Genomic DNA, 24,738 nt, shown 5'->3' with positions numbered 1-24,738 from the left:
CAATAAAAATGAATAAAATAAAAAATGAGTATTGAAATAAATGAGAGGCTTTTATGGAAATGCCACCTCAACCTACTTTTAAAATCCTTTTGGAAAATAAAGGTTTATTTTGTTTTGGCAAATCTTTTATTTTCAATTGGGGTGCCACATGTGTGTGAGCCCACTAACTAAAAAAAATAAATAAACAAATAACATTAAGAAATTAAAAGAAGAATTTGCAAATTGGTGCGATCTCCGGGTGGGTCCCGCTTGAAAATAAGAAACTTACCTGGGAATCTGAGTATGATGCTAGTTCAAAGGCGGGTCCCGCTCCATTTATTGGAAAATAAAAACATAAGAAATAACCTCTTTTTTTGGAATTTTTATAATATGAGATAAAACTTTGTTTGTTTTCAAGAATTTGGAAAAAAATGGTTTTTTAGGGCAAAAATATGGATAAAGAAAATACAAAAATTTTGTAAAGAGATTTAAAATCTTTTTGTAAAAAGTTTTGAGATAAAATCAATATCCAAATTATTTTCCTTGAGAAAGACTTTTGTAATTCAAAGTCCTGGGGGTAAAATGGAAAAAAATGGTAATTTTGAATACCCAGGGTTTTAAAAATCAATTTTGAAAAGTTTAAAAATCAATTTTGAAAAGTTTAAAAATCAAATCTGGATTGACAATTTTGAAAATCGGGAGTTCTGGATCTCAAACTGACATACTGTGCAGTGAAATGATGCAAAGTGTTCATGCAATGCTGTGCAAAGACATGTTCTATAAAATGTCATTCTGAATCTAGAATTGGAAATTCTAATTTCTTGTCAAGAATAGGATTTTGCAGTTTGAAGATGTCTCTGAACCTAAATATAGAAATTTTGAGGTTTAAGAATGAAATTTTGGACTTTCTGCAAGGTTCAATCTCAGAAAATGACCATTTTGTTCTTTATTGCTTCTGGAGAACTGAAATGTGATGATTGAGGGAGATGTCAGTGAGGTGAGTGAAAATTTGGGGTGTTTACATCAGGAAAAACCAAAGCATAAAGATTGGAGCTGGGATCGAGACTTCACTCCTTTAAATGAGCCGCTCGACAAAGTTCTTGAGTACATGCTGACCAAGGGATTAGTCAGGCTCCCAAAAGTCGCAAGCCCTCCCATGATCATGGGAAGATTCAAAAACTAGTTCTGCAAGTTCCATCGGGCAGCGGGGCATGACACTGATCATTGTTTCGTCCTCAAAAAATATTGTTCAAGACTGCATTGACAAAAATCTCCTGGCTAAAAACGGAAAAGGGGAGCATCCAGCGGTTTCAGCTGAGCAAGGTCAGTCCAGCTCCGAGAAAGGGGTCAACACTCAACAGAAGCCAAGCAAGCCAAAGAAAATAAAGCATGATGGTTGGGGTTATGACCGCAAGTTCACCCCTCTAGGTCAGCCAATTGAGGAAGTTCTCGAATACCTGCTTGCGAAAAATATGATCGAACTCCCAAGAATCGTCGATCCTTCTATCACCATGGGTAAATGGAAAGAGTGTTTCTGCAAATTCCATCAAGCAATAGGACATGAGACAGAGCGTTGCTTCGTCCTCAAAAATATAATACAAGATTACATCAACAAAGAAATTTTGGTACCAGAGGAAGGAGAGGAGCAACCTGAGGCCCTGACCAAAACTCTCCCGGATCACTCAAAGAATTGAGGATGCCCAAGTTTTCCTACACTGACGTTCCTTTTGTTAGTCGTCTTATAGGGGCAGTCAGCCCAGTCTTTTTGAATCTTTTCCTTTTAAAGTCCTTGTAAATATTCAGTTTTGTTATCAAACCTTTGCTTATCAATGAAATGTCAATTTTTCTTTATATCCTTGATATTCAAAACTTCCTTCTTTTGCCATACTAAGGCATTAAATTCCTGTTCTTTTTTAGAATGCGGGACAAAATACTGACATCAGTCATGAGAGAAATGATATTACCTATGAGGGTTTTTCAAAAATCATGAAATTTTGAAAGTCTTCATTATGATAACCAAAAAAGTTCAAATATTTTTTTCAACCTTTGTCAATCCTCGTGTTGATCATATTTTTCAAAAAATAGGTTTCAAACCATTATCAACCCTTGTTCGTGTTGATCATATTTTCCAAAAACTGGGTTTCGAACCATTATCAACCCTCGTGTTGATTGTATTTTCCAAAAACTGGGTTTCGAACCATTATCAACCCTCGTGTTGATTGTGTTCTCCAAAAATGGGTTTCGAACCATTATCAACCCTCGTGTTGATCAAATTTTCCAAAAAATGGGTTTCAAACCATTATCAACCCTCGTGTTGATCATATTTTTCAAAAAATAGGTTTCAAACCATTATCAACCCTCGTGTTGATCACATTTTCCGAAAATTGTGTTTCGAACCATTATCAACCCTCGTGTTGATCATATTTTCCAAAAACTGGGTTTCGAACCATTATCAACCCTCGTGTTGATCGTATCTTCCAAAAATGGGTTTTGAACCATTATCAACCCTCGTGTTGATCTTATCTTCCAAAAATTGGTCTTCAAATCATTATAATCAAAGATCAACCCTTGTGTTGGTCTTATCTACCAAGATTAGTTTTAAAACATTGTATTAAAAAATCAACCCTTGTGTTGATTTTATTATCAGTTTTGAACTGTCATTTTTAGAAATCAGATCTATTGTTGATCTTCTTCTTCAAAAATAGGTTTTCAAAACATTGCCTTCAAAAAATTGACCCTCATGATGATCTCTCATGTTTGATTTGAAGGATCAGTCCTCGCGCTGATCATTCTTCGTGCAGGTGATCTTCTTCCCAAAAATGATGTATCACTTGTCTGTCAAATAAATATTTTCTCTCACTTTAAAGATCCTACGTGCAGGCAGGATCAGACAAACTCTTTTTTCTAAAAATCTTATCAATTTTTCAGTTAATCTTATCTTTATTAGTTGCATTCATTTCATTTTCCAATTTAATCAAATTTTCGTTAATTTATTATTTTTATCAATTTTTGTAAAGTTTTATCAAATTTTCATCAATTTTATTTAATGTTATCAAATTTTATTCTTTCATTTCTAACCCTTTCAGGTTAAGGGATAAACCTGATGCCTCTTTTCAATAAGGTATTCTTTTATTCTTTTACCCTCTCAGGTTAAGGGATAAACCTGACTCTCATTCTTCGAGGTGTTTCCATTCAGGATAAGGGATAATCCTGATAACCCTCATAGGAGCACCAAGAGTTCTTTTTCAAAATAAATTTTCAATAAATTTCTTTAAATTCTTCTCCATTTTTATAAATTTTATTTTCTTTCCCTTTCAGATTAAGGATAAACCTGAATTATTTCCAATAAATTCCTCAATTCACATCAAATTTTATTCTATATTCCTTTAGCATAAGGGAAAATCCTGAAGCCGTCATAAATAGATTTGAATCTTAGGCTATCTTGGGTCAAGGATCTCAAACGAATCTATCATCTTCTTCATTGTCAGAATCTATTCATACATTTTGTCAATCCTTCTAAAATCTGACTCCCGGGGTGGAATCGTTTTCTTCCCATCTGAGTTCTGACTCAAGTTTCGCTTTCTTTTTAAGGTCCGGGTTCTGACTCGGGTCTCATATATGTTCATATTTCTGGAGTTGCGAGTTCCGACTCGGATTTTCTTTTGGTTCCGATGTTCACATTGAACCAATTGTTACGTCGAGAATTCGAGTTCGTAAAAACTCGATTTTCATTCATTCTTTTATTTTGAAAAACTGGGTTCCGACTCGAGTTTTCTCCTTTTTATATATATATATATATATATTCGTATTTCTGGAGTTGCGAGTTTCGACTCATACTTTCTTTTGGTTCCGATGTTCGCATTGGACCAATTGTTACATCGAGAATTCGAGTTCGCAAAAACTCGATTCTCATTCATTCTTTTATTTTGAAAAATCAGGTTCCGACTCGAGTTTTCTCCTTTTTATATATATATATATATTCATATTTTCAGAGTTGCGAGTTCCAACTCGGACTTCCTTTTGGTTCCGATGCTTGCATTGGACCAATTGTTACATCGAGAATTCAAGTTCTCAAAAGCTCGATTCTCATTCATTCTTTTATTTTGAAAAACCGGGTTCCGACTCGAGTTTTCTCCTTTTTATATATATATTCGTATTTCCAGAGTTGCGAGTTCCAACTCGGACTTCTTTTTGGTTCCGATGTTCGCATTGGACCAATTGTTACATCGAGAATTTGAGTTCTCAAAAACTCGATTCTCATTCATTCTTTTATTTTAAAAAATCAGGTTCCGACTCGAGTTTTCTCCTTTTTATATATATATTCGTATTTCCGGAGTTGCGAGTTCCGACTCAGACTTCCTTTTGGTTCCGATGTTCGCATTGGACCAATTGTTACGTCGAGAATTCAAGTTCTCAAAAACTTGATTCTCATTTATTCTTTTATTTTGAAAAACCGGGTTCCGACACGAGTTTTCTCCTTTTTACATATATATTCGTATTTCCGGAGTTGCGAGTTCCGACTCGGACTTCCTTTTGATTCCGATGTTCGCATTGGACCAATTGTTATGTCGAGAATTCGAGTTCTCGAAAACTCGATTCTCATTCATTCTTTTATTTTAAAAAATCGGGTTCCGACTCGAGTTTTCTCCTTTTTATATATACATTCGTATTTCCAGAGTTGCGAGTTCCGACTCAGACTTTCTTTTGGTCCCGATGTTCGCATTGGACCAATTGTTACGTCGAGAATTCGAGTTCTCGAAAACTCGATTCTCATTCATTCTTTTATTTTGAAAAACCGGGTTCCGACTCGAGTTTACTCCTTTTTATATATATATTCATATTTCCAGAGTTGCGAGTTCCGACTTTCTTTTGGTCCCGATGTTCACATTGGATCAATTGTTACGTCGAGAATTCGAGTTCCCAAAAACTCGATTCTCATTCATTCCTTTATTTTGAAAAACCGGGTTCTGACTCGGATTTTCGCTTTTGTATGTTCTTATTCTCTCGAGTTCCGACTCAAATTTCTCCTTTTGATTCAATGCTCGTATTAGACCAAAAATTTCTCCTTGATTTCCCTTTTAGGTTAAGGGACAAACCTGAACCTCCTCTTCAGGATAAGGGATAATCCTGAAACACTGACAATCATTTTCGCTTAAATTCTCAAGTATCTTTGAATGTTGGTCTCGTTTTTAACTCTCTGTAAAAAAACCAGTGTTCGTACTGGTATGCATTTTCGAAAACCAGTACTCGTACTGGTATGCACCTTCGAAAACCCAGCGCTCGTGCTGGTGTGCATTTCGAAAACCCAGTGCTTGTGCTGGTGTGCATTTTCAAAAACTCAGCACTCGTACTGAGGTATTTTTTGAAATCCAGTTTTCGTACTGGTGTATTTTTTAAAACACAGCGCTTGTGCTGGTACATCTAGCGCTCATGCTAGTGTCTGGCTGACTGATCAGTTAGCCCTCCAGGTTCAGTCTTTGTACTAACCAAACATTGTCATTCAAGCTCTAAATTCTTGATTTCGACCTTCGGGTTATCATTTTATCAAAAATCAATCTTTATCTCTTGCGAAGGACCCTCTTCAGGGAGAGTTCGAGGGAGCTCGTTCCTTTTGCATGCAACCATCTTTCGTTCGCAAGAACCCTCTTCGAGGGAGAGTTTGAAGGGACTCGTTTTCTTCGCGAATAGTTTGCAAAACAACAACCAACTTTACGCAAAAGAACCCTTTTTCCAGGGAGAGCTTCGACGAAAGCTCGTTTCTTTTTGTGGCCCCCGTTTTCTCATCTTTGGCCAACCCCTTCACAGAGGACCCTCTTTTAGGGAGAGTGTGATGGACTCGTTTCCTCTGTAATACTTTCTCAACTTTGTTTTTCTGCCGCCTTTCCATAAGAGAAACTTAGAGATAGAGAGTTTTGACGAAAACTTAATTTCTCTTCGAAAGTTCCATTTTGCAAACACCTCCTCTTTGGGGAAGAGAGGAGTATTTTCAACTTCCCATTCAGGTAAGAGCTAAGCCTGAGTCTCTCTTTTTTGGGGAAAAAGAGAGGAGAATTTTGTCATGGACGTGTCGATTCGACATCAAGCGATTACATTCACCAAGGATTTATAGAATACTTTGCCAATTTGCTATCAAAAGTCATTGTTGATCTCAAAGTTTTCATCATATAAAAGAATTACCTCAAAACTACCTTTAGTATTATTTCCAAAGGAGCAAGACTTTTGCGAAATAAGAACTAAATTCAAGTTTTTTTTTGTTGGTCAACCAAGAGGATGAAGAAAAATCTTCGATATGACAGGCAAAGGAAAAATTCAATGATGTTGAAAAGCCATAAGTGAATTGATATTGATCATAGCTATGACACATTCTTAAAGATCGTTCTTTTGGCAGTAAGACAGTGGAAATATCCTAGGCAGTAAAAAAGAGAACCTACCCAATCCATATATCCTTAGTCCTTCAAAGCTGCAATCAAATATCCGCAAAAGAGATCTCTCAATTGTCCTCAAGATGAAGACGAATTATACGAGCTAGATCTCTGGGGCCAAAGAAGATTTGAATCATCTCTGAGATGAAGGAGTTTGTGAAGGGTCCTTCCAGGGAAAGTTCAGATCACCGTCGAGATGAAGGCGAGTGTGATGGACCTACCGACAAACCCTAAAAGATATTTGATTTCTGCTATCATCTAAAGACCTTTTAGAACCGATGTCATCAATATAACCCCTGAGATAAATGAAGGATCAGAACATCTTCAAGATGAAGGAGTTTGTGACGTACCCTTCCCCGAAAAGAGAGAAAAGTCAGGACATCTCCAAAATGAAGGATGATGTAAAAGCCCAAGAAAGCTCCATAACTCAAAAGAGTGCAAAAAGATCATCATGGAAAATGCCCAGGATATCAAACTGCCCAAAACTATCAGGAATCATCTTTATCTATGTGAAATTCTTTTATTAATATCTTCCCACTCAATCGCTTTTATGAAGCTAAGAATATTTCCTCTCTTTTCATATCAGGGAAATTGATATCTTCCTTAAAGGAACTCAACAACAACAAATTTGAATTTGACTCTTGATTCTACAGATTTAGCCCAATTGGAGCTAATACTCTAGGTAGAAAGATGTGATATTTTCATGTACAATTCAATCATTTTAGATCAACTACAAATTTTTGGAATCTTATTGGCAATATTTCCTAGTTATCCCAAAATGAAGCAAGAACTTGATGTTCATTTTGACGTATCCTGACGTCATCCCTCCTTAGGACTGAAAAGTCATTTCCTTCCGTCTGATCTGAGCGCTCTTAGATTTGCACACTTCCATGTGTTCCTCACTGTCCCGCCATAGACAGTTCTCGCTCAGAATAAGGGTTAAACCTGAACTTTTTTGCAAATGGGCTGTTATTGTCAAAAAACTATTTTCAATCTTAGCAATGAGGCGCCCAAGAACAACCCCTTTTCAAGCTTTAGGGACCCCCATTTTCATCCTTTTGCAAACCCCTCTTAGACTTATTGTGCGAAGTCTAGAGGTCCCATCGCAGTTCCCTCACTCCTCGAGGATTATGTATCCATTCAGGCTAAGGATTAAACATGTTACCTCGCTCCTCGAGGCATCACCAAAACCTTCTGCGAGAGGTCGTCTGTTTTTAGAAAGCTGATTTAGTCTCATCAATGAGACGCCCCAGATCATCCCCTTTCCAAGCTTTAGGGAATCTCTTGTTTGTCTCTTCTCGCAAAACCCTTTTCGGATTTGTTCATCCAAATTCCGAAGGTCCCATCATGGACTCATCATCTGAGGATTCCATATGGTCGCCCCTTTCAGGTTAAGGGTTAAGCCTGAACCTCGCTCTGCGAGGTATCTTTCTGTTCAGGTTAAGGTTAAACTTGAATCCCGTTCGACTAGATAACCTTTCTAGTCCCACCGCGGTTTCTTCATCTGAGGACTTCATGTGATTTCCCCTCACTCAGGTCAAGGCTAAAACCTGAATCTCGCTTTCGGCGATGCATTTTTTTGTCCCATTACGGCTTCCTCGTTCGAGGATTCTGTATGGTCATCCCCTTCAGGTTAAGGGTAAAGCCTAAACCTCATTCCATGAGGTATCTTCCTTTCAGGTTTAGTTTAAACCTGAGTCTCATTTAGACGAGGTAATCCTCCCATTCCCATCATGGTTCTCCCCACAAAGGAATCCATGATCTATGTATATCCATCCAGGAAAGGATCATACTTGAGTTTCATCTCACAAGACATTTCCCTCAAAAATGTCCCATCGAGGTCCGCTCATATTCCTTTCTCCATTCTAAATCATCTTGATATATCTTCGTCCCATCTAGGTTAAGGGTTAAACCTGAGTCATTCCAAAAGACTGATCTTGTCTCACTCATGAGACTTGATCAAAATTCTTATCTTTCACCATTTCTGGGATCTTTACCTAAAAGCCCATCGCGATTTCCTCATGTCTATCATTCAGTCATATCATTGTCGAAGATTTTGTCCCCCTAGAACCATTCAGGATAAGGTTTTAAGCCTGAAAAGCCATTCTTTCAAAATAAATTCTTCCACACCCAGTTAAGAGCTGCTGACTGGGATATTTTTCAAAATTTGGAGTGTTTCTTTGCCACTAAGCTCGGCTTTCAACTGGCTTAGTAGCAAAGAGGGGCATCTGTGAACACCCCAATTTTTTCAAAATGTTGTAAATATCCCCTTTTTGCCCCTGACCTCATTTTCTGAGTCATTGAGTCAGTTTTAAATCTAAATTCCAGTGCATTTCTCAAGTTTTACTGAAATTAAATTCATTTTATATATCTGACTCAATTTCGGATCCGGATCCAGATAAAAGATTCAAATTTGAGCTTCGTTATCCAATTTTTAAATCAAATTCTCAAAATTACCAAAATAACTTCTTAAAAGGCCCAGACATTTCATCTGGTATCCATTTGGGTCCATCGCGTTGTATTTCTCGATTCAAGTTTTAAAACTCGAACATTCTCTCAAAACTTGGGTCCCAAAACCCATTTTCTGAAGAAATTTCCCCAAAACAGCCTTGAAAACCTTCTTTTGTAAATAATTCCCAAAAATACAAAAACAAAAATTTAGTTTAAATCTTCGTTTTCTCGTAAACTTTAAGGTTTCATTCCAAAAATACCAAAAAAATGGAAAAATACAAAGAAAAGAAAAAATATATAACTCTGAAGACCTCCTTTTTTAAAACATCTTTCGAACTAAAACCATCTTTTTAAAAATACTTTTAAAAAGACCACCCTTTTGAAGATAGTTTTTGACGAATTTCTTTAGGGTTTCTTTTTAGAGTCTCGCTCTCTCTTTGTCTCGGTTCGCAGACCCCCCTCCACTAAAATCCCCATCGAGCCCTCGTCCAGAGCTTTCTTCCCCATCAAGTTCCTTCATCCCATGTGCGACCTCCTTCTTCCTCCTCCACTCATCCCTAACGAACTCCGATCGATTCCGTGAACCTTCTTCTCCGTCCACAACTGTCGATCATCAAGGACTTCCCCTCATTTTCCACCTTCCATCTTCAACCACCTTCTGATTCTCGAAGCCTCCACTACTTCGTTAAGAAGGGGGCTCTCATCCATGAAGGTGGCATCGGTTTTTCCCTTGGATAGCATTGCATCTTCCCTTTTTCTGAAGAAATACCTACAGCCGATCGCGCTTCACCGGCTGCCCTCCTCCAAGATCCGGAGGTTCACGGTTTTTCTTTCTCAACCGGTTGGAAGAGGCAGACATCCTTTAGCCACATTCTTCTGCAACCGGATCTTCCGTCTACTCACGGGCATCAGTATCGTATCCTGGACTGAAAAATCTACGAAATCAGGTCAGCAATCCCTTCTGGTTCCTATCCTTTTCTTCTTTTATTTTTTTTCCTTTCTTTTTTTTTCTTTTCTTCTTTTTTTCTTTATAGTTTTTCCTCTTTGCTTGTCCTCGTTATTTCTTATTCCTATTAGATTTCTTGGTTCTGCCCCATTGAAACACTCATGGTAACATCGATTCGTTTCATAACAAATCAATATGCCTCTGTGCAACATTAACAGGAACAACTAGATTCCGACAATTCTTTTTTCTCTGTCATTTTTTTTTGTTTTCTCTTCTCATTCTTTCTTCTTCTTTCTTACTTTTTTTTACCAGTTGGTCAACATATTGATCATCTGAGGCTGGTCAGATGCATGTCTTGGTTATGGGTTGAACATTGGATCAACGATCGGTTAATCTCGACAGGCGTAATGGTCTAGATTTCTTGGTTTGTCCATGTTTGTCCTCACTTCTGTGTAAGTATCGAACTATGTTTTGCTTAATCTATTTCCATTGGTTTGGCTGTTTACTTTGATCACCATCAGCTTTATTTTATCTTCTTTGAGCCCTCACGTTTACTTTGATTGTTGTTACTTGATAGATATAAGAAATTCAGATTTATGAAGATAATTGTTCAAGTCATCCTTTGATTCATCTACTTCACTGTTCAAACTTTTTTTTTTTTTGCTTACTGTATGTTCGCTTCATTAGACATGCATTGATTTCCCGTTATATGGCTCCTGCATTTTTTTCCTCTAAGCTAGCATTTGCGTGTCTACTTTGGGATCCGATTCAGGATTGAAATCATGTCCTCAACCACATTCACTGTCGTCAGCCATTTAGATTTCCTGTTTTATCTTATCCTCATCTTAATTTCTAACTTGCATTTGTTTTCTGTAGTTTGGGTTCCTATTTTACTTTAATATCAGCCTTTATTCATTTTGGAAATTGTTTTCTCTCGTTCCTTTTTTTTTCTTCTCTTTCTTTCTCTTCTTTCTGTTTTGATTTCTTCCTAATCTTGATCCACAATCGGTTCATTTTTTTTCTCTTATAATGGGAATAGTATAAAGGAAATAAACATTACTGGGTCCTTAGAAGCTCAGCTCAATCTCTTGTTTTAGCATAGTAATTTCATGAGTTCTCATATGACTTGTTTAATTTGCTAGCTTTGTGATTCGAATGCAAATTCATACCATGTTGATTTCATCCATCAAATTGCACTTCTCTACACAGTCTTTGTCATTACAGTAAAAAAATAAGTAAATAAATAAAAAAATAAATTCTAGTGTGTCACAGGCTTACCATGACAGGCTTTTATCGTGTTACCCCTGTGTGATTTGCATCATGCTCCACCCCCACTCGTTGGCTATTGGGTGTCTTGCAGTTCACACCTTGGTGATACGTCAGCTCTGGTCAAGCCATTGGGCATCTGTCTTAGAACTATCATAATTTCTCCATTACATGCCAGAAGGAAGGCTATGTTATATTCTTATAACAGTGGCCTATTAACATTACAAAGAACAAAAGGGACCTTCAATAATATTTCTGCTGACAACCGGTTCCATATTTTCCTATGTGATTTGTCTTTAGATAGATTATCCTTGTTGGTCGACCTTCGATTTGTACTTAAATGGCTATCATATAAAATGATATGCATTCTTTACAGGAGATATGGGTGGTCCAGGACCATGCATTGGTAAATTCCAAGGGTCTAAAGAATGGGATTGGTATAGGTGAGTGTGCTTACTCAGATGAGCCTCCAGATGGTATTAGGGAAGCCGACCCTATTACCCTTAAACTTACTTTTTCATTTAACATTAACCTCATAACCATGGCCTTCTATACTTTGGTGAATATCCCTAGATTCAATATTCCTCACCTAAAGCCGGTCAAATGAAGATACCTAAAAAAAGAAAAAGAAAAGTGAGGAATCAGTATCCCATCACACTCCACCACTGTGTTGAGACACCTGCAAAATAAAGTTGTTGTCCCAATTTAATTAGTGTCAAACGATCATATCTCTGTATATCCAAGTTAAAAGCTGTGATTAGGCAGCAACATCTAAAGTTGAGGGCTGACAGAATACCATAGTTCATCAAGTTTGAAACCTTATGTGTGATATAGAAGATAAAATTACTTTGATCGGGATTCTGGTCTAACCAGAATAACATTTTTATTTTCTGTTACGAAAAAAAGAAAAGAAAAAGGGGAATATATATATATATATATATATATATATATATATATATATATATATATATATATATATATATGCATAAAATATTGTTGTTACAGCATTATTATATCATACATCCCTCCCCCCCTTTAGTTCAACATTACCACTATAACTACAGGTAATTCTGTCTGATTCAACATTAGGGGCACACTTGCCTTGGTTATCGTTTCTTGAATCCCAACATAGTACAAGTCTATAATTTACGGTAGTGTAAATGTGTTGTGGGTTTCATATTTATCTCAGCATATATATGTATTTCCCATTCCAAAAGAAATGTATATATATATATATATATATATATATATATATATATATATATATATATATATATATTCACTACAGCATATGTCCCACCTGACATTTCCTCTTATTTTTAACATATGTTCTACACGCAGGTTAGTTGAAGTGTGATCATTTTTTTTTATATTTTGCTGGCATGTTCTCCATCAGCTCATGTTGAATAGTTTTTTTTAGAATATTTTACTCAAAGAGATTGAGCAATGAAAGATATAGAGACTTCACTGACAGCCCCATCATCCACAGGAACCATGCATATGGCTCTTTCCTGTCACTGCATGTTGGCCATCACTTCCACCACAATCCACCACTTATGTTTATATTCTGCACTCCATCTGCATGATACTTTCCTAAAAATCATACTTTGCTCCCCCTACCTAATGCCTCCTATAACACATTAGCCGCATCCTCATTATAATAGCTGAGATATCAGGTGTTCGTTGAATTTCATTTTTATCACCTTCATTATAACTTGGATTTCCACCTGCATATATACTTATCCATTATCCCTTACATTTTTTTTTCTTTTTGCAATGTGATTCTGTGCTAAGACTATTTTGCAGTAGTCATACGAAGAAATGTCATTCTCCTTCCTAGATTAGGAGTTTTTAACTCAATTCCAGTGTTGTAATAAGCTAGATATTAATGAAAATTCTACATTTCCAATCTTAGATAGAATGAATGAGCATGTAAACTCTCGCTGTGTCATTATTTTCTTTTATTTTTTAAGAAATCACAAATGGGTACACGAATGGCACGTGCACCATTTTTGTAAAAGGTGATTAAATCCTAAGTTGACGATTTACATCAATGGCCATAGTCAGGATGTAAACAAAACTTAGGATTTTCATCTTTTCTAGAATTACACTGGAACCACACTGGATCCTCTTCAAAAAAATCATCATGCTTAAATATTTTTCTCTTTTATCAGAATTTAATTTAGAATTAATTCAATATATATACCAATAGCCATAGTCAGGGTATATTGAGAGTTAATTTCATTTTAAATTCTATAAAAGCACCAAAATGTGTTTTATTCTTCATCTGAATTTAAATATAGATTATTATATAATACATTCGATGACCATAGTCAAGGATGTATTATATCTTCAATCTTATTCTAATTCATTTGAAGAATGAAATAGCTTTTCAAAACCCAATTTCAAATCCTTTAAATTTCATTCATCATTTAGGATAGAACTGCATCATATTTTCAAATTTCTTTTCCAAAATCCAAGTGATCTCAAATATCTTTCTTCAATCTCTATTTTTATTCATTCTTCTATCTTATTTCAAAGATTTAAATTTCAATTTCAAAGTCCAATTTGACTTTGAAATTTCAAAATTCAATCTTTATATTCAAAATTCCATTTCCAAATTCAAGTCCAATTTCAAAGTTCAATTTAAACTTTGAGATTTTTGATCCATCTTCTGATTCAAAATTCGAATTTGAAGTCCAATTTGACTTTGAAATTCATTTGTATATCCCAAAAATTCAAAATTCTAAATCAAACTTCAAGGTTCAATTTAAAGTCATCTTCTGTTTCAAAACCAAGCTTATCTTGCTATCTTTAAATTCAAAATCAAAGTCTGAGATTGATTCTGAATCTCAAAGCTTGACCTTTTCTAAATTTTAAATTCAATATGGGTTTTCAAAACCCAGATCCATCTTCAAAAAAGTCCCATTTGGACTTTTAGAATCCAAATCCAAAATTAGATCCTAATCCCAACTTGCATCCAGATTTTCAAGTACAATCTCTACTTTTTGGATCTCAGACTCTAGATCCAATCCCCATTTAGGATCCTAGATCCGAAATCCAACATCCACTTTGGATCTCAGACTTCAGATCCAAATCCTTTTTAGGATCTAGAATCCAATTCTACTTTGGATCTCAGACTCCAAATCCAAATTCCATTTTAAGATCTAGAACCCAGTTTCACTTTAGATCTCAGACTTTAGATCCAAAATCCATCTTAGGATCCAGAGTCCAACTTGGATCTCAGATTTCAGATCCTAAACCCATTTTAAGATCCAAAATCTATTTTAGGATTCAGGATCCAATTCCATCTTGGATTCCAGATCTTGGATCCAATTCTATTTAGGATCCAGAATCCAATTCCATTCTAGATTTCAAATCCAATTCCATTTTCAGATCTCATCTGAACTTCCTAAATCCATTTCTATTTTCAAATACCATTTGGGTTTCTTAAATTTATCCTGATTTCAAATTTTAAATTCAATTCCATTTCAAATTTCATCTCTTCTCCTAAATCTAAGTTTAAGGTCCATTTTTTGACTTTGAAATTTCCTTCTTTTTCCCTTTTCTCCCATCTTCAAATCATTCTTTCTGAATTCAAAAGATTTATTTTCCCAACTCAGATTATTTCAAAAGACTTAGAACTTCTCTGAGCTATCTCAAGTTCTAAGTTAGATTCAATCATTTCTTCACTCTATTTCATCTCAGAAATACTTGGAGATTTCCAAATCATTTTAAAAAAGAAGCATACATCTTTGCATTGCACAAACATGATTCTTTCTGCATTTTTGACTTAGAATAAATTCTTAGATAATATTTAGGCAAAGAAAAAAGGCATAAATTCGATCCTTGATTTGATTACCTCTGGTAAAGGCGCCAGGAACGGTCGAACCTTGTACCGACGAGCGAATCCCGTCTCTCCATTTTCTCGCAAACTTTCAAAATGGAGGCGAGTTAAATTTGCTAAATATTTTCAAATCAAGGTCAAGTGAGACCCCGCAAAAGAGTTCCTCTCTCTCTTCTTTCCTTTTTTTTCTCTTCTCTCTTTCTTTTCTGTCTTTTATTTTCTCCCTTCAAAAAGGAGGAAATAAAGGCTAGAAAGGAAAAGAGAAGGAAGAGAGAGAAACCACAAGAGAGAAAATTTTTTGCGATGATCACATACAAGAAGAAATCAAAATCTGATAATGAAAATATCCCATTACGTGGGATCGGGTTGTCACGAAAAATTTGTGACAACCGCATTGTTTTTCTGTGAAAATATGAACAAATATTTAATTTTGAAAGGGACATATCCTGACAAAAAAAAATATTTTATCATAAAAGAGGGTAAGGAAAAAAAGAATTTGAAAGAGGATATCAAAGAAAAATTTGAAGAATTGCAGGCAGGATCAAAGAATCAGAAGAAAAAAAAGAAAAATACACCTGGGTTTTAAAAACAAAAGAAGAAATTTTGAATAATATATACCCAGGGTTTTGGAGAATATAAAAAAGATATAAAATATCATACAATCACAGATATACAAACAAAGATGTACAAACAGCATTCCCTAAAGCTGACTCTATATGCAATATTTGAAATGACTAATAGGACCTTAATCCTAACTCTAAGATTTTGATCATCTGATTCCAATCAAGGTATGCCGATATACTCAAGCCGAAGCTCGAAGTACGTGGCATAAAATATTTCTCTGGTTCTAAGGTAAAGGCTTCCCAACATCCTTGGTCACCTACCGATATACCTCAAACTATGGCTCTTAGGTACGTGGTAGAGGGGCGCAAACCCAAATAAGTGGCCCAGTTGTGGGGCTCTCTCCCGAACTATGGTTCAGTGAGACAGCCCAACAACGTGAAGACCAGGACAATATAGGTAGGGATGTTTTCAAAAATATGATCAACATGCAATAAAACCATAAAGCTCTAATGCAAGTCCTAAAAGAGATAGATTTAAATGAATAGAAGCATACACTTGCATACATTGTTTGCATTCAATCCCTAGAATTGAGGAGAGTTGTATTTAAGACCTAAGTCTAATGTGAATATGGAATAATCTCCTCAATATGGTCCTACCAAACCATACTTAGATCCTATATGCAATGATGTCAGCTTAGGACAGAGTCTAGGCTCCTAAGGTTTGCATGAAAATGAAGCTGACATTTATAGAATAAAGACTTAGATAATATCAAAGCAAAGCAAAGACATAGATCCAACCGGACGAAGATGAAGGTCCCATCACAGTCGCCAAAACTGTGATCATTGCAAAATTTTTCCTCTCTTGTGGTTTCTCTCTCTCCCTTCTCTTTTCCTTTCCAACCTCTATTTCCTCCTTTTTGAAGGGAGAAAAAGAAAGAAAAGAAGAGAGAAGAGAAAAGAAAGAAAGAGAGAAGCGGAACTCTTTTGCGGGGTCTCACTTGACCTTGATTTGAAAATATTTAGAAAATTACTCGCCTCCGTTTTGAAATATATTGCGGAAAAAATTGGGAGACGGGAGACGGGATCCGCTCGTCGGTACGAGGTTCGACCATTCCTGGAGCCTTTACCAGGAGTAATCAAACCAAGGATCGAATCTATGCCGTTTTGCTTTGCCTAAATATTATCTAAGAATTTATTCTAAGTCTAAATGCACAAAGAATCATGCTTATGCAATGCAAGGATGTATGCTCTTTTTGAAAAAATGTTTTGAAAATCTCCAAATGTTTTGAGATGAACTTGATGGTTGAATCTAACTTAGAACTTGAGATAGATCAGAGATTTGATGTTCTAAGTCTTTGAAATAATCAGAGCTGGAAAAATAAATCTTTGAATTTGGAAAGAATGATTTAAAGATGAGAGAAAAGGGAAAAGAAAGAAAATTTCAAAGTCAGAAGATGGACTTTGAACTTAGATTTAGAAGAAGAGATAAAATTTAAAATGGAATTGAATTTAAAATTTGAAATCGGGATGGATTTGAGAGATTCAAATGGTATTAAAAGATAGAAATGGATTTAGGAAATTCAGGTGAGATCTGAAATTGGATTTGAAATCTAGAATTGGAAATGGAATTGGATTCTGGATCGTAAGTAGAATTGGATCCGAGATCTAGAATCCAAGATGGAATTGGATTCTGAATCCCTAAATGAATTTTGGATCTTAAAAATGAATTTAGGATCTGAAATCTAAGATCCAAGATAGAGTTGGAGTCTGGACCCTAAGATGGATTTTCGATCTGAAGTCTAAGATCCAAAGTGGAGTTGGACTCTGGATCCTAAAATGGAATTTGGATCTGAAGCCTGAGATTCAAAGTGGATGTTGGACTCTGGATCCTAAAATAGAAATTTGGATCTGAAGCCTGAGATCCAAAGTGGAGATTGTACTTGGAAATCTGGATCCAAGTTGGGATTAAGATCTAACTTTGGATTTGGATTCTGAAAGTCCAAATGGGACTTTTGAAAATGGATCTAGGTTTTGAAAACCCAGATTAAATTTAAAACTTAGAAAAAGACTTGAATTTGGAATCAATCTCAAAACTTGTATTTTGAAGATAAGAAAATAAACTTGATTTTGAATTTGAAATCAGAGGTTTCAAAGTTAAATTGAACTTTAAAAATGGAATTTTGAGATATTAAATTGAATTTGAATTTGAATTTTGACAATGAATTTGGAATTTTGATTTGAAAATTGAATTTTGAGTATACAAATGAATTTCAAAGTCAAATTGGATTTTGAATTTAAAGTTAGAATCTGAAAGTGATATTTGAATTTACAAGAGTTAAAAAATTGATTTGAGAAGTAAAGAAGATATCTGAAGAAAATCACTTGGATTTCTAAAAAGATTTTTGAAAATATAATGCAATTCTATCCTAAATGATGAATGAATTTAAAGAATTTAAAATTGGATTTTGAAAAGCATATCTCATTCTTTAAATGAATTAAAATAAGATTCTAAATATAATACATCCTTGACTATGGTCATTGAATGTATTATATAATAATCATATTTCAATTCAAGTAAAGAATAAAATATATTTTGGTGCTTTTATAGAGTCTAAAATGAAATTAACTCTCAATATATTTTGACTATGGCCATTGATATATATTTTGAGTTAATTTTAAGTCAAACTCTGATAAAAGAAGAAAATATTTAAAGAAAATATGATGAATTTTGAAAAGGATCCAGTGTGGATCCAGTGTTATTTTATAAAAGATAAAAATCCTAAGTTTTTTTTTACATTCTGACTATGTCCATTGATGTAAATCATTGACTTAGGGTTAATTACCTCTTACGAAATGGTGCACGTGCCATTCGTGTTTCCATTTGTGAAATTTTGCAAAATAAAGGCAAAAAGCATGAAAACAAGCAATTTATGGCATTTATAATGCCCATTCATTCTATTTAAAAGCTGGAAATGTAAATTAAGACCTAACTTATTAAGTCACATTGAATTTACAACCCCAAATAATGACATTTTCCACATATTCCCTGCAAAACACCTAATTAGTATGAAAATGGAGAAAAATTGCACATATCGTATGGATATCAATGGTAAAGATGCTCACATGCCAAAGTATTTAAGATCTAAAGTGTGGAAAGATGAAAATGATATATATATATATATATATATATATATATATATATATATATATATATATATATATATATATATATGTATATAGGTGGAATGGTGAATGTGAAGGGACTGTGTAGGCAAATGGTAGCAAGAGGTTATTATAATTATAGGCATTGGAAGCGATATACTGTAATGGAAGGTATTTGAGATATACATTAGGTAGGCTGATATGGCATGGGTGCAGCTATATGGGAGGGGCTGCCATGCAAACAACAACTTTACTACAGATATTTTTGTGAGTGATGCTGTGAACATCACAGCCGGTAGGGGTTCTATGGAGGCTGGTGGAAAGGAAATTGTGTTTGTGCAAATGGTGAGTGGGTATTCAATAAAAAATAGGAAAATGAGACTGTAGGTGGATAGTGCAGAGTGATATGGTGTGTAAGTGTTGAAGCTGAAGGTGATGGAGGCTGTGCACAGGGCAATGGGGTGCAAGGCATTGGGTGGTAATTACTGTGAATGTATGCTTATGAAGGAGGTAATTTATTCAAATAATATAAACCAGAAAAACAACACAGTTGACAAAAGCATGAAATTTATGAATGTTTGTTCATCTGCTAACCAATCGATAAATATTCAGGAGAGAATGCCAATTAATACTCCATCCAAAACAATAACTATGTATGTCAAAACAAACTCATCATAGGACTCTTCACAAGATAAACAATATACCCGAATTAACAGAAAATAAAAAAAAAGAAATAAAAGAGAAGGGAGGGCACTTACAAATGCATTAGAAGGAAGTCACCTGATAACAAGACCACTCACTTACAGTGGTTTGATAGCAAATCATCATCTTATGAAATTGAAATAAACAGTGGTCAAGACATGATAATGAGTGTCTTTGGCTCCTTATTCACTTTTGCAGACAGAGGCTTGCATCAACATTGAAAAACCTATTAAAACTAGCATTTAAATCCCAATTTCAAGGCAAAATTCAGATACAGTGGCATGGAATGTAGCTGGCAACAGTGAGGTGCAGAGGCAGTATACGATTAACAACAAGCAAAGAGTGACACAACGATTAGATTGATAAATCAATTCCTAACAGAACAACACTTAATACTCTGCATCGTATGTTACTTGTCTACAAAACATCCAAACTCTAAGTCAATCATGTATATTTATAAAGCAATCTTTAAGCTCAGAAATTTACCTGTTTTGCTCCCCAACCCAGGAAGATGAGCATAATTGAGATATACCCATAATGAGATGCCTGGGCTCAGAAAGGTACTCAAAACATAATAGATGTAGGGACCATTCATGTAGCCATTTTAACACAGATTTAGCTTTTGGAAGGGGGATCCAGCAGGACAAAGAACTCCATGGTGAACTGGGGATTTATCATGGACTTTCATTTCAGCAAATGTAGGTGGAACTTTCAGATCTCATAACCCATCGGCATGGCTGATGCAGATCTGAACAAAAGAGACCATAAACACCTGCATGACCTGATTGTATCTGTTTGTGAAGTAGGTCGATCCTTACCGCCGTCGCTCCCATGATGTAGAAATGAAGGAAAAGCCGATTATATGAAAGACATATCCAAGTTAACATTCAACAGGAAAATGCACAAAATAACTGGATCCAGCTTAATAATAATGAACATAGCTTCGACTGAGTAGACTAATGCTACAAGGAGGCATGGTTTAAGTGAGTCAGGAGTTCAATGACAATGACTTGTTACATAAATGGAGATGGTTATTATAGGGTGACATACGATGACTCCCAATACAAAATGAAGACAAAACTTTGGAAATTTTGAAGCTAGAATCACTTAAACTTCTCATGAAATTCTTTACACATTGGTATTCATGCCGAAGGTCACCCTGAACATAGCACAAACTGCTTTCCCATTTTAATATGATGTCATATGTTTTCTCAACATTGTTGTAGAAGAATGATTGGGCTGCTAAAAACCTACAGAAAGTGAACACACTAGGCATTCTAAGCATGGGATGCACTGTGTTGATGAAAAAGCAACTACTCTGTCAATGTATAATTAAATTCCTGCATAACATGTATCACTAGATATTTACAAGTCAAAAAGATGTAGCAGAATACACAACACAAAGAGAGAAAGAAATTGTGAAATGATCATACCTAACAAGATTTGGGACTGCGCAAGGGTATTCTAATCAAAAGCATTTGATATCCCTCCAAAAACCACCACAAGTAGCAAGTTGTGTCTAACCAAAGTCGCTGAAGGAGAAAGCTCCAGATGCCTGTATCTTAAGATATATAGATGAGATGCCACAAGATATTAGAGATCATGCCATGAAAGACAGATTGCTGAGATGAGGAGCATTATTGTGCAGTAGATTTCTCAGTCACTTGACAGGATGGTTTCACAAGCCACGAAGCTAAGGTCAATCAAAATGTGGCTTTCGGCCAGCCAAATCCCAGCAATTTGGAGTTTTATTTTATTTTTAATGGATTAGCATGAACAGGGAGCAGACCCATTTGAAATCACATGAGGTCTTCAACTTTTAATGGGCCCCAATAGCCATCTTCAGTGGGCTGAGATTTTTATAGCAGGTACTGCCATGAATTGGATCTTAGTCATGGATGTTGTGATGACATGTATTGTACTTAATGAACTCAATGGTTAAGTCGTATGAGGCAGAATATATAGGTGGGGAAAAATTCACATCACGCTGCTTGGACTTGGCAAAATGCTATCATCATGGAGATGTCAATATAGCTGCATTGTAAGAGATATATCTTATGCAACAGCTGAACCAGATCAATCTTTTGATTGATTCCGATAGTTATCTTTAGCAAATTTAAAACATCCATGACAGCTGCTATTGTGACTTAGGCTTCTGCATCAGGCACTGTGAGGAAATGCATTACACTCGATGAGGTTTGAGAACACAGATATCACGATTTCTCATGTGATGGTGAATGCAATATGCTGGAAGCAAGGAGATGAGAGGGTATGAGACATGATAAGTTAAACATGCAGAAAATGACAATATGTTTAAAACATAGAGCGAATCTGTAGATGCTAACAAGAAAGCACAAGGAAATACCAGCGCAAAACAGATCCATAACAGGGGAATGTAAGGATGATATGAACAACTCAATGCTTATAAATCTTGGATTTTCTTTTCAGGGAGAAGAATGTCCACGCAGTGATCATAACATTTATTTGACTCATAGAATGATACATAAGAAAAAAAAACAATCTCCACGCACTTTATTGATGCTGGATTCGAGATATCTGAGAGAACTTAAAACCTTACCATCTCTTTTGCAAGAACTTCATGATAGAACCTGCTTTGTATTAATAATTCATACCCAACACCCCTTTTTGACAAAGGTGAGTCTTATCCAGGGCCCGACAAATTCATCACAAAATGGCAACAAAATATTAGCACCCCTGAAAGGACCCAGATGATGTATTCAAAGCTACAAAAGGTTTCTAATGATGAGAGAACATATACTAGGATTAAGACAATGTGATTATCATAGCTACTATCATCATGTTAGCAAAAAAAATGCATGAGTATCACACAGTAGCAAATAGTAAGCCACGAAGATAAGAAGAGGAAAGGCCTGACACTGCGTTTGGTCTGAAATTACAGGAAATAGCCTTCAGGGTCGTGATGCCGGAAACGAGACCTGAGCAATCTTAGCAGGTGCCAGATATTGGATTGTAGGGAATACAACATCTTAACAGGTTGATTTCAAATCTTAAATTTAATGAATCAAGTTCTAACATCAGCAACCAATCGATTATCCCATTGGATACAAAACAAATTAATTCCTGCTTCGGGTATCATAAGATTCCAACAGCTAACCTATGGCTTTTAGAGATGATGGGTCACATAAATTGAGATTATGAGGACAACATTTTATCTTCTAGCTTCTGATTCTGTTACTTACGGAAGAAGTTCCAGCATCGGCTGAGAGAAGATCGATATTGATAATATGATGCTGGTGAAATAAGATGATATAAATAACAACTAATTCAACTGGTAGCCTAAAACAATAAACCAAACAAGGGAAGATATCAGACGCTTCTAAAACATAATGAAGCAAAGTATCATAAAATGATGGACCAAGGCATTCACGGAATATAGTGAATCATTCAAACCGAGTGTAGAAAGAAAACAAAATCTATATATATTAAAACAAGGAACGAGAATGTAGCCTCAAGAATGCCATAGGCATTGGAACAGAGGCAAAGTTGTTGTTGCATTTGCGCAACATCGAGGCTGCTAAATACAAATCGATGCTACCAACATGCTTTTATGAATTAGTGAAAGGGTAAAACAAGAAGAAAACAAAACAAAAACTGGTAAAGTAAGGGGGAGGGAAGGAAATAGAAAAGAACAGAGGAATACGATGGCTACTTACTGTATTCTTGCTGCAGGGAGGGCTGGAACTCTGAAGAAAGGAGGCGAGTAACACCTTCTCTAAGTATCGCTGCTGTAAGATAGGGTTCCTCGGCAGAACTTTCGTTGTAAAATCAATTTTGCTTCTGTCGATTGAGTGATGATATCTTCTTTAAAGGTTGGAAATCTGATTCGAAGCTTGACTGTAGAGATGGCCGATGTTCTTCCGCTAGTTGGGGAAAAAACAGCAAAATAAGAGGAGGAAGAGTATGCAGAAGAAGAGGAAGGGTTCAGGAAGAGGCGATCGAAAGAAGCTGAAGAAGGGAATATGCGGGGGTGAGGAGCGATGGATCTTGGGTTTCCTCATCGTGCCCCTCTTAAAGAGGGGGGCGAAGGTTCGGGAAGGGGGGGAGTTTGGTTGGAGATGAAGGGCTTAGGGAGGATAGCTAGGCGATGGTGGATGAGAATGGAGAGAAGGTGGAGGTCGTTGGGCAGGAGGGGAAGGTTTTGGAGAGAGAGTTTGGGCGAGAGAGAGGGGATTTTCGAGAGGGAGAGAGAGAAGGTTTTCTAAAACCCTAAAAAAAGTTTTCATTAAAAGGGGTTTTATGAAATCTTTTTCAAAAGGGTGCCTCTTTTTAAAAGTTTTTTTCAAAAAAAATGTTTTTTAGAAGATGTTTTCAAAAAGAAAATTTTCAACAACTTATTTTTTTTTTCTTATATTTTTTTTGTTTTTTTCTTGACATTTTCTATATTTTTTGTATTTTTGAGCACAAAAACTCTAAAACTAAGGAATTTAAACTAATTTTGCAAAATTTCAAAATATTCTACAAAAGAAGTGTTTTTCTGAAAAATCAGGGTTATCTTGGAGAAATTTCTTCAGAAAATGGGTTTGGACCCAAGTTTTGAGAAAATATTCATGTTTTATACCTCGAATCGGGAAATATAATATGATGGATCCAAACGGATACCAGTCAAAGTGTCTGAGCCTTTTAAAAGGTTATTTTGGTAATTTTGAGAATTTGATTTAAAAAGTGGACAACGAAGCTCAGATTTGAATCTTTTATCTGGATTCGGATCCAAAATTGAGTCAGATATATAAAATGGATTTTAATTTCAATAAAACCTGAGAAATAAAATGGAATTTAGATTTAAAAGCGACTCAATTACCCAGAAAATGGGGTTAGGGGCAAAAAGGGAATATTTAAAAGATTTTAAAAAAATTGGGGTGTTCACAGATAGTAAACAAAGATCAAGAGAAGTGTTGCTTGATCATCTCCTTAAGTTCAACAATATCTTTCTAAATTGAAGAAAGTTGTTGAGTCACATCTTCACGAAAAGTGTGTTGATGCAACTCCAAAGCTTCCATTTGCTGCAAAATTTCATCATTGTCTTGACTAGTAGATAATTTCTTTCGTTTTGCTTGAGATGAAGGTGTCACAGAAGATGGTGATGGTTCAGTTTGATCAAAGTTTAAAGGAGACATATATTTGATTTTCATTCGTTTAAAAATAGTTTGATCAAAGAACTCTTTTTGTTCAATATATTTTTCATTGGTTACGGGTACTTTGAAATATCTGAAAATACGAGTAAGAAGACATCCATACGGAAGAAAAGGTTTTTGTTTTCAGAAAGTAGTAAAATACACATTGACCCAATTTACCGAAATATTTTCAAATAAGACGTAAAGAACTGTAGAGAGATTTGTGGAATAGTAATCAAAAGATCTA

This window comes from Nuphar pumila, chromosome 5, assembly GCF_984573655.1.
Source record: "Nuphar pumila chromosome 5, dmNupPumi1.hap1.1, whole genome shotgun sequence".
Lineage (NCBI taxonomy): Eukaryota > Viridiplantae > Streptophyta > Magnoliopsida > Nymphaeales > Nymphaeaceae > Nuphar > Nuphar pumila.
Note: the sequence above shows the minus strand (reverse complement) of the source record.